This window comes from Lutra lutra, chromosome 9 (genome assembly GCF_902655055.1).
Source record: "Lutra lutra chromosome 9, mLutLut1.2, whole genome shotgun sequence".
Lineage (NCBI taxonomy): Eukaryota > Metazoa > Chordata > Mammalia > Carnivora > Mustelidae > Lutra > Lutra lutra.
The window spans coordinates 109,152,272-109,169,231 of NC_062286.1; the positions used below are offsets into that span (position 1 = coordinate 109,152,272).

At 42.9% G+C, this 16,960-nt stretch overlaps 1 protein-coding gene across 8 annotated transcripts in view; it reads right to left on the reverse strand.

The window, feature by feature from the left end:
* Positions 1 to 16,960, reverse strand: part of PLCB4 (phospholipase C beta 4) — a 426,130-nt gene that overhangs the window by 255,777 nt on the left and 153,393 nt on the right. For all 8 annotated transcript variants that reach the window (XM_047745406.1, XM_047745403.1, XM_047745405.1 and 5 more), the window contains one exon: positions 331 to 390. The gene's annotated coding sequence lies outside the window, so the exon portion shown is untranslated. The remainder of the gene's footprint in view (positions 1 to 330; positions 391 to 16,960) is intronic.

Below are 16,960 nucleotides of genomic sequence, written 5' to 3' on the forward strand. Positions count from 1 at the left end.
AGGACTGAACGCAAGTCATGCATTTCTCCTCAGAAAGAACTGCAGAGAATAGTTACTTAAATAATACCAGACTGCTCACTAAATGCAGGCCCTATTACCACAGATAGCAAGTAGGACATCTAGTAAAGGATGAAGTGGAATGAATGAGCTAGAATCTGGAAAGTGCTGGGGCATTAATGCTCCACTGCATGAAGGAAAGTGTCTGTGAATCAGTTTTGAGAGGCATTTCAGTACTTCAAGGGTACTTGTATAAATCAAGGGGGATTCACTGTGTAGAAAGTTCTAGAATGCCACAACTAGAAACTCTACTGCGGTGGGCAGAATACTCACCAGGTAGGTCTGGATGGGCTGCGAGTGACGTCCACTTAGTTAAACCCACAGCGTCGTCCTCTGTGAAGCAAGGAGACACAGACCAGAGAAAAATCAATGTGAAGGCCCTTCAGGATTCTCATGTAAAGAAACAGTTTTTTGCACTTCAAAATCATAACCTGTGATTTTTTAAAAAACTCATTAGAAAGTCACATTAATTTAATAGTGACATTAATTTTCCAAATGAACAACAAAGATACACAGTCATCAAATCAGAAATATGACTGCTGGGCCAGCCTACAGGGTTTAAACACGCTTTTTACCAAGCTGCTCATCTACGCAACCTCTTACTAAGATAATTAAGGAGCAATTGAACAAGGCCATCTAAAATCTTTTAGAATATAATGATCTTCTCCTGATTAACAGTAAAATGTCCTTAGATGAACCATAATTTTAAGAAAAAAGTTTGCCCTTTCAGCAAAGAACAGGGCTGAACGTGAAAGATTTGCAGCTATCTACAGAGAAAGTATTTTTTCTGTGTGTTTGTTGTTGTCTTTGTTAACACGTTGCTTATGTAGATTCTAGATTTGACACTCAACTTTTGGTTTGCTGAAAATTCAGATTTTGAGATCCTTCCAAGCTGGGGTTGGCATTCAGTGTGTGTGGGGGGGGGGGGGAGGGGGTGGTCCCAGGTGGTATCAACAGTACACAAAAGTTAAGAGGAAGACCATTTGCACTTGGGAAGAAGGGCAGAGGCAGAAAATTTGGCAACTGAGACATGGGAAAATGATGTCTGTAAAAGTTAAATTGGGTTATCATGAACATCATCGTCAATGTATATAGATTTCTACAGTAGGGTCCTAGGTAGGATGGTACACCCACAATGAAAGACTAGGCCAATAAAAAGAAAGAAGCAGAGGTGCCTGGGTGGCTCAGTGGGTTAAAGCCTCTGCCTTCGGCTCAGGTCAGGATCCCAGGGTCCTGGGATGGAGCCCTGCATCGGATTCTCTGCTCAGCAGGGAGCTTGCTTCCTCCTCTCTCTCTCTCTGCCTAGTTGTGATCTCTGTCAAATAAATAAATAAAATCTTCAAAAAAAAAAAAAAAAAAGAAAGAAGCTAACATGTATTTATGTAGACAGATATAGAAAAAAAAAATCAGGTCATGGTATTAATTTTTAAAAACTCTAGAAGAGAAATATATGTACCATGACCCCACCATGTTAAAACAAACCTCACAGTCATGTATAAACATTGTTAGATGCACAGAATATATTTGGAGGGATAACAAACTTGAGTTTGGCTACCTCTAGAGAATTGGTAGTAATTCTAGAAGGGAAGTAAAAAGAGAAGGGAGTAAAAAAGAAAAAAAAGAGGGCACCTGGGTGGCTCAGACAGTTACACCTCAGACTCTTGGTTTAGGCTCAGGTCATGATCTCAAGGTCCTCTGAGCCCCACATCAGTCTAGGCTCAGTACAGAGTCTGCTTGTCCCTCTCTCTTCCCTTCTGCTCGTCCCCTTCCCTGCCCCCCCTTGCACACTTGTGCACTGTCTCTCAAATAAAATCTTAAAAATAAATAAATAAATAAATAAAAGGACCTTTGCATTGTAATCTAACATTTCACCATTATGTAATCTTTTACCACGAAACCTATTACTCTTATAATTGAAACTGAAAGAGAAAGAATCCAATTCATCCCTCTCTAGAAAAAAAAATTCCATTTTAAATATACAGAATTACAGAACATCCAGTTTATCATGTACGCTTACTTACTGATTGAATGAATATTAACTATGACCCAGGTTCTAAGCATGGATTATATTATCATGTTTAATCCACATAAGAACTCTAAAACGTATATATTGTGATTATTCCCATCTTTATATAGAAAACTGAGACATGACCCTTCAGGAACCACACAGAACTGGCATTCAAACCCAGGAACCTTGACCCATGTTTAGTGTCCATGATATTGCCTCCTGTACAGCACTTACCCTATTTTCATATTACATTTATATTTGTAATGAAGTCTCATAAGAAAGTACTGAAAACCATCATGGATACCCCCAGCGCCTAGCACAGTGCCTAGCGTATACTGTGCTCAGCATGTCTTCATTGAACAGGTGAATAATTAGGTGGCCTGCCTACAGCTGGGAAATTAAACTATGTAACTACTTTATGCCTCCTGGGCCTAGAAAGCAAGCTGACTTCTAAAGACACTCCTCGATGAATGATCCTGCCATTCCATGCTCCTCGTTTTGAGAAGCGATTTGCCATCCAATCCTCCTTGTAATAAAAGATTTAAAGACTGGACGTGGTTTCCTTTTCCTTCTCTAATCCCCTGGTAACTATTCCGCATAAAACTGATGCATCATTCCATAGACCTTCCTAATTCTGTGCACAGCTCGGATACTACAACATTTCAGGAAGCCAAGGATGACATACTTACCCACCAAGAAGTGAAATGGTATAAACAGTTTGTCGTAAACTATTTAGCTATCGGCATATGGCAGAGGAGCTACTACAACTTAATGTTGCAGTCATAGATGAATCAAGGTATCAACCTACTGCCTTCTTCTAATATTATTACTCTCTGTGTTAAAGGGTACAAATGCGTCCTTGGTAAAGGAGAGACTGCGTGCAAGTGAGTGTGTGTAAGTCTCTGAATGTCTGTGTTTATATGTATCTTTGTGTGTGCTTTTGGTCTTTCAAAAGTGGAATATTTCTCTATAACACAGAAAGCCAATAAACAGACAAAAACTCAAATCCTAGAATCCGACCGGTGCTGATAAACAAAAGGCTGCTTTAATTCAGCAGGGTGCCAAGATTAATCAACGTGGAGAGAACCTACTCAGGAAATGTGTTGGGACAACAGGATAGCCACATGCAAAGGAATGAAGGTGGATTCCTACCTCATACCATACAGAAAAATTAGCTCAAAATGGATCACAGATGTAAATATAAGGGCTAATGCTATAAAACTCGTAGGAGTAAAATAACATAAGTAAATCTTTGTGACCTTGGGTTAGGCAATGGTTTCATAGATGTGGCACCAAAAGCACAAACAATGAAAGAAATTACTTGACTTCATCAAATTAAAAAATTTTGTGTTTCAAAGGTCACTATGAAAAAAGAGGAAAAACAACCCACACAATGGGAAAAATTTTTTGCAAATTATTTCTCTAATAAGGGACTTGTATCCTGAGTATGTTAAGAACTATTGCAGCTCAACAACAAAAAGACAACCCAATTTAAAAATGGATAAATTAGGGGCGCCTGGGTGGCTCAGTGGGTTAAGCCGCTGCCTTCGGCTCAGGTCATGATCCCAGGTCCTGGGTTCGAGCCCCACATCGGGCTTTCTGCTCAGCAGGGAGCCTGCTTCCTCCTCTCTCTCTGCCTGCCTCTCTGCTTACTTGTGATTTCTCTCTGTCAAATAAATAAATAAAATCTTTAAAAAAAAAATGGATAAATTATCTAAATAGGTATTTCTCAAAAAAATAAAAAAGATACACAAATACACGGAGAGATGCTCAATCAGCAGAGAAATGCAAGTTAAAATCATAATAAGCTATTACTTCACACCCACTAGGATAATTATAATCAGAAGATCGATTATAACAAGCATTAGTGAGAATTCAGAGACATCAGAACGCTCATACATCGCTTGTGGAAATAAAATGGTGCAGCCACTTTTGAAGCAGTCTAGCAATTCCTCAAATGGTTAAACATAAAATTACCATACGGCTAACTAACTCCACTCCTCGGCATGCACCCAAGAGTAATAAAAGCATATGTCCATATAAAATAAACTACATGCTTTTTCATAGCAGCATTATTCATAATAGCCAAAAAGTAGGAACAATCCCAGTTTCCAACAAGTAATGATGGATACACAAAATGCAAACAGAAGAAGAGGGCCTTTAACTCAGCAGTAAAAGAATGCAATGCGGAGATGAGGGACATCGTGGATATACCTTAGGAAGCATTATACTAAATGAAAGCAGTCACAAAAGACCACATGTGCTAGGATTCTGAGTATATGAAATGTCCTCTTCTATGCAAATCCACAGAGATACAGAGCAGGTTAGCAGGTATGTAGGAATGGATGGGCAGGGAAGACAGGGAAGGACAGCTCGTGGGTGGGAGTGATGGAAGTGTTCAAAAATTAAACTGTGGTAATGGTTGCACCAAAACTCACTGAAAACGTGCATTTTAAATGTGTGATCTTTATGGTAGGTAAACTATATTTCATTAAAGCTTTTTTTTTTTTTTAAGGCTGCATTTCGGGGAGTCTGCCCGTGGATGTTAGTTGGCTTTTTTCAAAAATGACAAAGCACTTATTTGCACTCTTCAGGGAAACCCAGTAAGTGGTGAATATTTACACTTCTAAAAGACTTGCTGTCATAATTCTCCATGGGATTCCTTGTGATGGGAAACACGTATAATCGTGTCTCACCCTCACTAAAGAGGAGCACACGCACGGCACCGCTTCCAAGACATAACCAAGGAACAACATCTCACTGCAAACCACCAGTAATGACAGACATCATGGTGTTTGCGGTATGGTCTTATTTCAAAGCAACAGGGGAGCTGTAGCCCAGGGTGAAGATTTCCCAGTAGAGGGAGAAGAAATCTACAAATCTTTGAGGGGGACACTGTCAGGTCAGTTTTGGTACATCTCCGTACTGAACACAAAAGGACTGGCACTTAACACGCTCCCCCAGATACTCAGTATTGAGGTTTCGGTTTTCAAAGGAAGAATGACTGAGCAAGACTGAATCAAAACAGCGTCTATTCACCCTGATCTGCTACTGAACATGGAAATGATTGTTTTGTAAACCATGTTTGAAAAGAGTCACGTTGGTGAATTCGAGCAGCCTGACAAACCACCTGAAACCTTTGTTGCTTAAATCAGTAACTCTTTTGGTTCTCCTTGTGGTCTCAAGTTTGCAAGAAGCACAAGAGGTCAGGACCCCACATACAGGCACTTTCCAAGTCTCTGCAGGGTCTGATGGGTTAGCACAGCTTTGGGCCAAGCTAGTCAAATGGTCAAGCCCACCCTTAAAGGATGTGGCCCTTGCTGGGCCAGCGCACCCTTCTAGGGCGTGGGTGCAGGGACAGGAAGACGTCATGGCCATTTTTGCAATCTGCCACAGCATCGTGACCCAACTTGGAACACTGCCTTAATGATCCATGGAGAAATGTCTTACAATCTCATTACAGTTTATTATTAATGGTGCAGCTTACATGTAAGGTACAGGTAACTTACGTGCACAGATAAGGTATGGTGCATGTTTACTAACGCCTGTCTTCTCTTCATGGACAACAGTGTCATTCTTCTATTGAAGTATCGCACTATGAATAGAGTTCCATAGCTATTTACCGGAGTCATGTTACCATACTGCCACACAGTTGCTGTCTGTGTGTTTTTGCTTGTTTTCTGTTTGTTTTTACCCAGTGCGTTTTCTTTTTAAGTAAATATACGCAAATGGAAAAGATGAGTGATACGTTCAGCTGTCCAATTTGGCCAAATCCATACAAGTGGCTCATGAATAACCCAAGGTTTAAAACCCTACCGGGGAGGACAATGCTTCTCGAACTTTAAAACGTGTACAAATCACCAAGATTATGTGCCTGAAACAGAGATTCTGTTTGGGATAGGTCTGAGGTGGGACCAGAGATTCTGTAACTTTAGCAAGGTGAGGTTGGAAGTATGCAAACGCGCTCAGAGGAGCAGGCAGGTGGAAGAGCAGAGGCCTGACCATCAAATCAAGCAGAGGGCAGCCTTTACTAGCTGTGTGGTCTCCAGCAGCTGACCTCACCTCTCTGAGACCATCTCCTCCTCTTTGAGACGCAGGTCATATGAGGACCCATTTAGAAAGCTGGGTCAGGGTAAAAGGAGATGAGACGCACACCAGGTACTAAGAGGGCGCGAGCCAGACAGAAGGGCCCAATACTGGCTTGCCTTCTTTCACAGTTAATGACTTCCCATACAGTCCTTGAGCGGAACTCTAGGTTAAGAAAGTAAGTGGCCAGGCCAGAAGGACCCGGCGTTAGCCCAGAGGGGCACCCTGTCACGGCAGTAAGAGTAAATGGATTTTAGAAACATCTATTGCCAAAGCAATCACATTTGATATTTTTTGCAAATCGACATTTATTGAGCACCCACTGGGTGCCAGACCCTGCTCCTGGCTCTGAGGACAGGAAGGTGAACAAAAGCCAAACTCCAGGTCCTCACTGAGCTCACACCCTCCCATTCTCTGTCTCCCCAACACATCCTCCCTCCTCCGGGCTGTACTGGGGAGGCAGCTAACCAGCGTGGTCTGACTACATACACGTTTCAACAATCACCTTGGGAACCTGTGAAGTTTGAGCTGGTTGCAAACATTTAAAAATGGGTGATTCCATAGACATCTCTGGAGCACCAGCTTCTCTTGGAAATCTGGAAGATTTGGCATCACAGACCCAGGGTGCTGCGGGTAAAGCAGCTGCTGCTGACAGGCATCTGCCCCTTCTAAGAAGGCCTGGATTCTAGCTCCCCACAGCTTCTCTCCCTACCCCAGCCCCATCTCTTCCACCCAGACAACTCCCTCACCTATGTTCTCCTGCTCCCCCTTCTCCCCCGAGTTCGTGAGCCCTAAATTAAAGGCACTGTCAGGGATGCCTGGGTGCCTCAGTGGGTTGGGCCTCTGCCTTCAGCTTGGGTCATGATCTCGGGGTCCTGGGATCTAGCCCCCAGTCGGGCTCTCTGCTCAGCAGGGACCCTGCTTACCCCCACCCTCTGCCTGCCTCTCCGCCTACTTGTGTCTGTCAAATAAATAAAATCTCTCTTTCAAATAAATGAATAAAATCTTTAAAAAAAAAAAAGGCACTGTCAGAACATTTATAAGCATGAAGGAAGGGGCTTCCTCCTCCCTGTTCTGCATATTCTTCCTTTACCATCATGCAATCAATGTCCTGCAAGAGAGCAATTTAGCACCTTACTGAGTCTCCAACCCCCGGTTTGAGAAACCTCTCTAAACTCTGCCCAGAAAAGTGAACAGCTCCCATAGCTGTCATTTACTGTGGCTAATCAGCTTTACAAGCAGTTAACTGGGGGCTCTTTACAGGAGCTTATTCTGAGTTATTTTGGGACTTTTTTCCCTAAATAATAACAGTTTGCAATTACCCACCTACTTTTTTTTTTTTTTTTTGCCTAATTTCCCACATGTACCGGTTTTCCAGGGCTGCCACAAACTCTGCACCTTAAAACAACACATATCCATTAGCTCTTAGTCCTGCCGGCCTGACGTTGGTTGGGCACGGTGGCTGGGTTCCCTGTTCAGCGTCTCACAAGGCTAAAATCAAGATGCCTTTGAGGCTTCCTTTCCCGATGCTGAGAAGTAACTGGTTTCTAAGCTCAGTTGGGCTATTGGCCAATTTTATTTACTTGTAATCACAGCACTGTGGACTCCTTTGCTTGCTGGCTATCAGCTGGGGGCCGCTGCCAGGTCCTAGATGCCACCTCCACTCCTTGCCATCTGGCCCCCACCATCTTCCAAGCCAGAGGTAGAGCATTTCCCATGTGTGGAATCCTTCTCTCTCCCTTTGAATCTTTCTTCAGTCCTTTATAGGTGCTTAGCTGATGAGGGCAGGTCCACCAAGGTTAAGCTCTCACTGTTAAAGCTAACTGTGCTATGCACCATAAGCTAACCACAGGAGTGACACAGCCCCAGTCCTGGGGATAAACAGGGTGCACACATCAGTGGGTGGGTGCCGTGGGGCCATCCTGGAATTCTGCTTACTACACCTACTAATCACAAGCATGCCTTTGTCTCTCTGCCTGTGGTCTTCTTCTCAGGCTAGGAGCTGAGGTCACGTCACAAGAGAAGCTAACCGGCCAACAGAGGGAATCTATGAAAGTTAAAACCAAAGAGTATATTTTTAACAACTCTTGCATTCATCATTAGAAGCGTTCATATTCTTAGGATTCCACTATCTTACCTCAAGACTGCACATACTCGCCAAATTCCAAATCTACAGCAGAGGTTTCTCCCTTTCACTTAAACTGAACTGTTATAAAACTAAATCTCTAGAATACTAACATTCTAAAAAGAGGAGGAGGAAGAAACAAAGATGAAAAACAAGTACAGACTAGTACCTAGAAGGACAAAAAAAAGTTTTTTTAAGACAAGGGACCCAAAAAAAAAAAAAAATGCCATGGGCTAAAATTTTTTAAATTAAATTATGTTTTCTACATGGCATCAACCAATTAAACTGCTTTTTCAACTAACTAACTTATTTGTAAGTTACACAGAGGCAATATATACAAAACCTTGCTGATACTTAAAGGAAAAGGATAAAGATAATTAAAAGCATGCTTCATACGTCTAAAGCACAAGACTTTTTTTTTTTTTAAAGAAAAAGAAACTTTAAGATCTCTCTTTGGAAACACATTAGAGAGCAAAATGGACAGATCAGGAACAAATAATAGTAATAATTACCAATTAATGAGAAATTACTATGTCCAGGTATCGCTCACTGGTTTATGTGTATGAACCCATCAAGTCTCACCAAACTCTATAGATGAAAACTTTTTCCTGAAGAGGACATGAATACACCCAGCAGTTACATCACTTACCCAGAGGCACATGGTAAGTGAACAAAGCAGCAGGGCTTTAAACCCTGATGATCTGGCACCAGCCCACCTCCTTTTAAGCCCTGCATCTGACTCACCTACCTGGGCTTCCAGTGCTGGGAGACAGGGGCGCTTTCTGCACCTTCTATACAGCACAGGTGGTGGCTGAGTGCTTATGCACTATATTCAGATAGATCTGGCTCACGGCCATAGCCAAGGGACAAATGGCTCCGCCACCCTGCCAAGAGGTGTTTCTATCCTTTGCATAAAGACGCCCTATGTACCAGCAGCAGCCTTATCCAAGGAAAGGTATGAAATAACTCAAACATTCTGCTACCCCCAAGATCTTTATTGGAAAGGTGGGGGAGTGGGTAGGGAGAGGAAAAGTATAACTGATCCCTTTTTTACTCCTTACAAACCCACCCTTTGCCACTACTCTGCATTCTGAAATTCAGAGGTTATGAAAAGATAGGAACAAAGCAAAAGCTAACACTAGAAGCAAAGAAGAAAAACCACCGGCTCCCTTTCCTTCTGTTGAAACCAAAGTGAGCTTTCCTCTAGGTCATGAGAAAGGAAGAAAAAAAAAGAAAGAAAGGCGGGGGGAGGCACCTGGGTGGCTCAGTGGGTTAAGCCTCTGCCTTTGGCTCAGGTCATGATCTCAGGGTCTTTCGGTGGAGCCCCACATCAGGGTCTCTGCTCAGCAGGGAGCCTACATCTTACCCCGCCCCCCGCCTGCCTCTCTGCCTATTTGTGATCTCTATCAAATAAATAAATAAAATCTTTTAAAAAGACAGAGAGAAAGAGAGAGAGAGAGAGAGAAATCTATAGTTGAACCACCTCACACCTTATACCTTTCCCATTAACTTCCTCTAAGCCACCAGCAGCACAGATGCCAAGAAACCCACGCTTACTAGTTGTGGTAATAAGTCACTAGGAGTGGAGCTGGGATGGGGAACACAATACCACATGCTGACTTTTGCATGAAACACACATTTGCATTCAAGATTCATTTCCACAACTAGGTTGGATGAACCCACAAGCTGGGTGGCATTCCCTCAGGGTTCTTTCCTGGTACTGGCAAGGCATGACCAAGGACTGTTACACTGCCAGACCCTCTGTGCAAGGAGCGAGAGGCTGGAACTAGACCTCCCTCAGTCCTCTCTATGGCTCACCTCTGATCCCCATCTCAGCTTCAGAGTCCTGCAGGCAGTCACATAGCAGAAATCACAGAAATAGGGGCGCCTGGGTGGCTCAGTGGGTTAAGCCTCTGCCTTCGGCTCAGGTCATGATCTCAGGGTCCTGGGATCGAGCCCCGCGTTGGACTCTCTGCTCAGCAGGGAGCCTGCTTCCCCCCCCCCTCTGCCTGCTGCTCTGCCTACTTGTGATCTCTCTCTCTGTGTCAAATAAATAAATAAAATCTTAAAAAAAAAAAAAAAAGAAATCACAGAAATAGCAACTTAATTACAACGACATGTTTTTTGTTGTCTGTATTTGTAATATATTTAATATTTTTACATATGTATTCTTTATATTATGTATAAAGACAAATTTTGTCAGAGAAGCCTCCCTTCAGTATGATGCTTGGCGGTGTTGCTTGTTGTAGGTCTTGGTCTTTACACAGTTTTATTTGCTTGAATTTCTCACGCTATATAATTTGCTTGAAACTTGCCAGGCACTGAAGCCAGAAAAAGTTTAAGTATGTTCCAGATGGAACAAAACCCTTACGGTCCCTGGCTGCCTGTGGTCATCAGTGAGCCTCGGAACATTTAAGCAGGGTCTCAGTTTCAGAAACCTGGATGTGTGCCAGCCCAGGTAATTATTCTCGGCCTACCTAATTTCCCCAGGCAATTTAACTGAAAATGGTATTATCCGTCACCTCAGTTCTCATCTGCTCTGAAGTGTCCCTGTGTCCTGCTTCTTCCCTCCATTATAAGCTAGCTGAGCTGGTTTCTTTTTGAAGCTTAAGTTGAAAAAAAGTGTTTCGGAATCTCTCGAGGGGGAAAATATCAGATAAATATGAGCCACTTAATGAGTCGCAAACCAGTGTACTGAATAGTGTTGGCAGCAGCGGCAAGACACCCCCCACCCCGACTGCCTACCCTTATGAACAGTCTCTTTTACAGGTAGAAATACAAAGGGTGTCTTACTGAAAAACTGACCAACCCCGCCCCCCCCAAAAAAAGAGAGAGGAGGCAAATATGAGAGATCTGAGAGGATTTCACTCTTGAAATCATTTTAAAAGGCACTGTTCCATTGTTCCTTTCCAAATAAGCTGATTTAGAGTCAGCAGAACAAAATATAACACCTGACATAGGAATGCCTAAAACTCAATGAAAACACAACAGAAATGTGCTTTCTGATTACTTCCAACAAACATGAATTATGCCAGGGCTCTCCAACATTATAATTTTAATTTAATTTTAAACCTTCTAGTAACAATGTTTAAAACAAGCAGAGAGAGTCAATTATCAAATGGTTTCACTTATTTGTGGAGCATAACAAATAGCATGGAGGACATGGGGAGTTAGGAGAAGGGAGTTGAGGGAAATTGGAAGGGGAGGTGAACAATGAGAGACTATGGACTCTGAGAAACAATCTGAAGGGTTTGAAGATGGGGGGATGGGCGGTTAGGGGAACCAGGTGGTGGGTATTGTAGAGGGCACGGATTGCATGGAGCACTGGGTGTGGTACAAAAACAATGAATACTGTTATGCTGAAAATAAATTAAAAAAAAAAAGACTAAAAAAAAAAGGATATGCAAAACAAAACAAAACAAAACAAAACAAACCTAAGAAACAGGGGGCCCCTGCATGGCTCAAGTTGGTTTAAGAGCCTGCCTTGGGCTCAGGTCATGATCCCAGGGTCCTGGGATATACCCTAGCCTTGGGCTCTCTGCTCAGTAGAGGGTGTGCCTCTCTCTCCCTCTGCCCCTTCCCCTCCCATTCCTGTTCCCATTGTTGTATGCTAATAAATAAAATCCTTTAAAAAAAAAGTGGGAAGGAACAAAAGACTACTACTCAACAGTAAAAGTAAAAATCTGACAACAGCTTGAATGGGTCTCAAGAGCATTTTGCTCAGTGAAAAAAGCTCACCTGAAAAGTTACAAACTACAGGAGACTCCCTTTATATGACCCTCGTGAAATGATACCGGTATACAGATGGAGAACAGATTAGTTATTCCCCGGAGTTAGGGGAAAGGGAGGAAGGAAGGGAAGGAGCAGGTGGCTATCGCTATGGAAGCTGAGCACAGGAAATCCTTGTGATGGAATTCTGTATTTTGACTGTGGTGCTGGTCATATGCATCTATACTAGTGATTACACAGATTTACACAGACACGTACACGCACATGTGCATGAAACTGATAAAATCTGAGTAAGGTTAGCAGATTGGATCAATGTCAATTTCACGGTTGTGATATTATACCATAGTTTTCAAAGAGGATACCAGTGGGGAAAAAAAGAAAATACCAGTGGCCTGGTAGATCACTCTGTATTATATTTTACAACTGCATATGAATCTACAATAAGATCAAAATTAAAAGTTTAAAAAAAAACTGAATTCTAAAAATATATTTAACCCTACATTACAGAATTTTCTACCATAATTGATGTAAATGCAATCAATATAAAAATTGAGATATTTTACCCTTTTTTTTTTTTTTTTTAATTCTTAGTCTCTGGAATTTAGTGCATAGTTTACCTCAACAGCACACTTCAAACTAGTCACATTTCCAGTGTTTGATTGCCATGTGTGGGCTGTGAGTTCCAGTAGCGGGCACCAAAAAGATCTTAAACTAAGCCTAATATCCATTTCCCAGTCCTGTCAAGTGGCACATTCTAACATGAATCATTGTTGCTTTCTGGAAGTCTCTCACAGAGCAGGTTCATAATGAAACCCTTAGAGCTTAAACAATCACTGAAAAATATGATCTGACTGGGAGAGAAAATTTCATCAGTGGTACCAACCTCAATCTCTTTTGGACCACAGTTTCATGACAAAAATAACTAATCCCTATAAAAGAGACCTCTAGTAGCTTCTATGAAATAATGCCTAAGAAGAGTTTTAAGAGCTATAGTACTTGACCCTGAGATCAAAACCAGAGGTGAGATCAAGAGTCAGATGCTTAACTGACTGAGCCCCCCAGGAGCCCTTCAAGAATTAACATTTTTAATTATTTTTGAACCTTTGTGATTTTTTTTTTTTCTGTTGTCTCTCTGCTTTCCTATTTCTCCTTGGTGATTAAGCTTCTTAAAATGAGAAGGTCTTGTAGGTTTGTTCTTTAAAGCTATGAAACTATAAGGCCCCATCTTCCTCTACAGGTAATCACGGAGGAGAAAGAAACAAGTGTGTAAAGGCAGCTTTGAAAAAATACATTAAATTAAGCTAAATCTCTTGGGACGCTGATAAGTAAAACAACAAGCAGACCTGGTTCTCAGACCAGGTCTGACAAAAAGCTCAGGGCTCAATCTCAAAAGACCAGTGCCATCCCCATCCACCAAAGAAAGTGGGAAAGCGGTGAGAAATCACTATTCCCAAATGGAACCTTCAAGAATAAAGAGAGCAGGTTACAGAATGAGGGAGACTGATCGTTGAGAATACAAGACCATTAATCTCTCTCGGACCTAGTTTCCTGGTTTGTAAAGCAGCAAAATTATCTACCTCGGTCATTGTTGTGTAGTTAAATGGAATAATACGTGAAAAGTGCCTATCACATTCCTGCAGTCCCGCGTGGGTGTTCAATTACTGTCCTTTCCCACTCTTTTCTATACTCAAGGAACTACCCATCAAGAGAAAATGATCTGTGCATGGGAAACCAACAAGAGTACCATTTGAAACTCAAGAACTATCGTTCTAGAGTAATGCCAAGGAGAAAAATGTCATTTTAATCTATTGTGATTCACTTCTAATCTGTTAGTAGGAAGCTGGTTTCACTTTCAAGCTAGGTATATAGCCCTCCTGAGACAGTGTTACAAAAGCAGGTATGCCTAAAGCAGAAGCCCCAAAATAATTTAAAAAAATGGAAACTGTACTGGTTTCACCAGAGAATCAAGACCTCAAAAACTTTTATATATTCATGTTCTTTATAAACATACAACATATCTTCTAGTCAGCAAGTGAGAGTAGAAAAAAGACTATGGCACTGCTTAGAAGAACCACTCATTGTCTGAAGTTCTCTTGCTACAAATTATAGAACTTGGAGATGGGTATTTATGTTTGTCAGATAGTTTTTGGCCACAGACAACTGACTATCTGTTCCAGGAGAAATCCCATTGTGAGCTGGTCCACTGGTCCCAGAATATAGGATTGCAACAGTAACTCAGTTTTTATAGACACAACTAAACTCTGCAAACTCTTTAAGACCCAGAACACAGCTACCAATATCAGAGCCCCCGGATGGGTACAATATTGAAGAGAAGGGCTCCAAATGCACATCTTGGGGGTGATTTGTATGGACAAGGGCCTGTTGCTGTAATTCTGTTTCCTGTTCCTGTCTCTTTGGTTTTAGGAAGGAACTGAAACAGGCAACTTATCCACAACTTGAATATGTGGGACAAGATCCCAGATTTTATCAGCATTGTCACTACTGCTAAGAGGGTCCCTCTGAAGATATGAAACAGCTTCTAAGAAAATATGGGGCTGTTTTCTGCCATTGATCCTTCTGACATTAGAGTCAAAGTCCACCATGCTGCAGATACCATGTAAAGCAGGATGGAGTCTCTCTAGAAAAAACACAGCAACTGAAGTAAAATGAAACAAGAAACTAAACCTTAGATGTGCTCACCCATCTAAGACGTTCGTGCTTCATCAATGCCTGGGTAGGCATAACTGGTTTTAATAATCAAAAAAATTCCCAGTTCCCAAGTTCAAGAGGTAGACACAGAAAAATCCTGAACTCACTTCCTCCCCCAGATGCACTAAATCTATGGTGATATATGGAACAATTTCCTCTCCAAAAAAAACCAAAAACAAAAACAAAAAAAAAAACCCTAAAAACTGGCAAAGTGATCCCTTCATATTGGGCAAATGAGGGGAAAATCATCCTGAAGTGGGTATAACACGCTGAAACACCATCTCACCATACATCCCACACACGATGTGGCAACCCACAATCAGGTGGGAACTCAAAATCTGGAGTTCTGGAGGAGCAAGGGGTTCATACCCCATATCAGTCAACCCAGTGTTTAAGATCAGCACCTGAGGGGCACCTGGGTGGCTCAGTGGGTTAAAGCCTCTGCCTTCAGCTCAGGTCATGATCTCGGGGCCCCGGGATCGAGTGCCACATTGGGGTCTCTTCTCAGCGGGGAGCCTGCTTCCCCCCTCTCTCTCTGCCTGCTGCTCTGCCTACTTGTGATCTCTGTCTGTCAAATAAATAAAATCTCTTAAAAAAAAAAAAAAAAAGACCAGCACCTGAGAAGTGAGCTCCCCAAACATCAGCTTTGAGAACAACAGGGCTCACACTCCTAAGAACCCCAAGGACATGGTAAACCAAGGAACACTCTTCAAGGGCCTGTGGTCAGACACCCAACTCACCCAACCAGAGCCCAGCACAGAAGCAGCCTGTGGAAAAGTGCCCAGAAAACTTCGTGTGAAAGAGACTCATTTCTAAGTTGAAAGCATTGGTCTGAGGGGTAGGGGCCTGCACTGAAATAATTTCCGTGGTCAAAGGTCAGTGGGAGCCATCTTTCTACTCTCCTGCTCTGCTAAAGCCAACAGGCACCATCATGTTTGGTTTTGTTTCCTTTCCAGGAGGTGTCATTATTTTGGCTCCAGCAGACAGGTACCATGTGTAAGCTCTCTCTCCCTACAAGGAGGAGATCGGGGGAGGGTCCCTTTTTCCTTGTTTTTTTCCCCAGTTTTTGTCACGTGCCCTCTTTTTGCCATCTCCCTTGGCCTCACTCCAGCCCGTGTCATCTTCACACTCTCCCTCTGCTGCACACCAGAGTGCCAGTAGAACCCAGAGGGGGAGCTTCTACACATGTCTGGTGCCCCGGTTTCTACGTCTGGTGACCTGGTTTTTGTAGCTGCTGCCCCAGGGACACCCCTTGATTGTCTGGCTCTGGAGGCCAGTGGGGGAGGGGCTCAAATTTCTGGGTCCCATGGGAATGTAACAATCAGAAAAACAGTTTTTGGCAGACTTCTCCTCCTAGGGCACTGCACAGACAGCAGACTGAAACACACCCAGCCTTTCCAGGAAAGAGGCCTATTTGCTCGTCCTAGAGCTCAGGCTCAAGGGTCAGGCTTCTGGTTTGATACACTCAGAAGAGCTCCCAGGGAACACAGGCTGGTGGATGCCTCCTCTGAAGTTTCTCTCTACCTTGCTTCCAGTTCACTGGTATCTTCTAAAAAGGAGCTTATATCCTTGTCTGGTGCCCTAATTTTTGCAGCTGCTACCAGGGAACACCTCGGTATCACCTGACTCTGGTGACAAATACGTTTCTCCTCACAGGTCCCAGAGGACAGTCACCTACAAAAGAACGAGTTCTTTAACACCTACCACACCCAGAGCCCAGCAAGGGACAAGAGATCAAGGAGCTCTGTCTGTGAAGGAGGACTATTAGTTCACCATCTTAGCTACAGCCTGCCAGATGGACTTCTACTTAAACATGAATCTAAAGACTGACTGAAATCCTACCTGAGGTTTTGGAGGGCAGGCGCTACCTTTGCACTCTCCCTCCGCCACACTCCAGAGCACAAGCATCTCCAGGAAGGGAGCTGTTGGACATTATATATCTGGTACCCCAGTTTGTACAGCAGGTGCCCTGGGGATACCCCTTTGGTCACCTAGCTCTGGAAGCCAGAGGAGCTTAGGTTCCTAGGTCTCACAGGACTGTAATAAGAGATAGTTCCTGGAAGGTTACCAGCCCCAAGGCACCACATAGAAAACAGATTGAACCATACCCTTTCTGTGAAAGGGGCCTACTTGCTAGTCTTGGAGCTCCAACCTTAGGGGAAAGATTCAGGTTTGGCATATATCTAGAGACTGCAGGGCTGCTCTCAGGTAACACAGGCTAGGGGACTTAGACCCTTCTGCTCTTC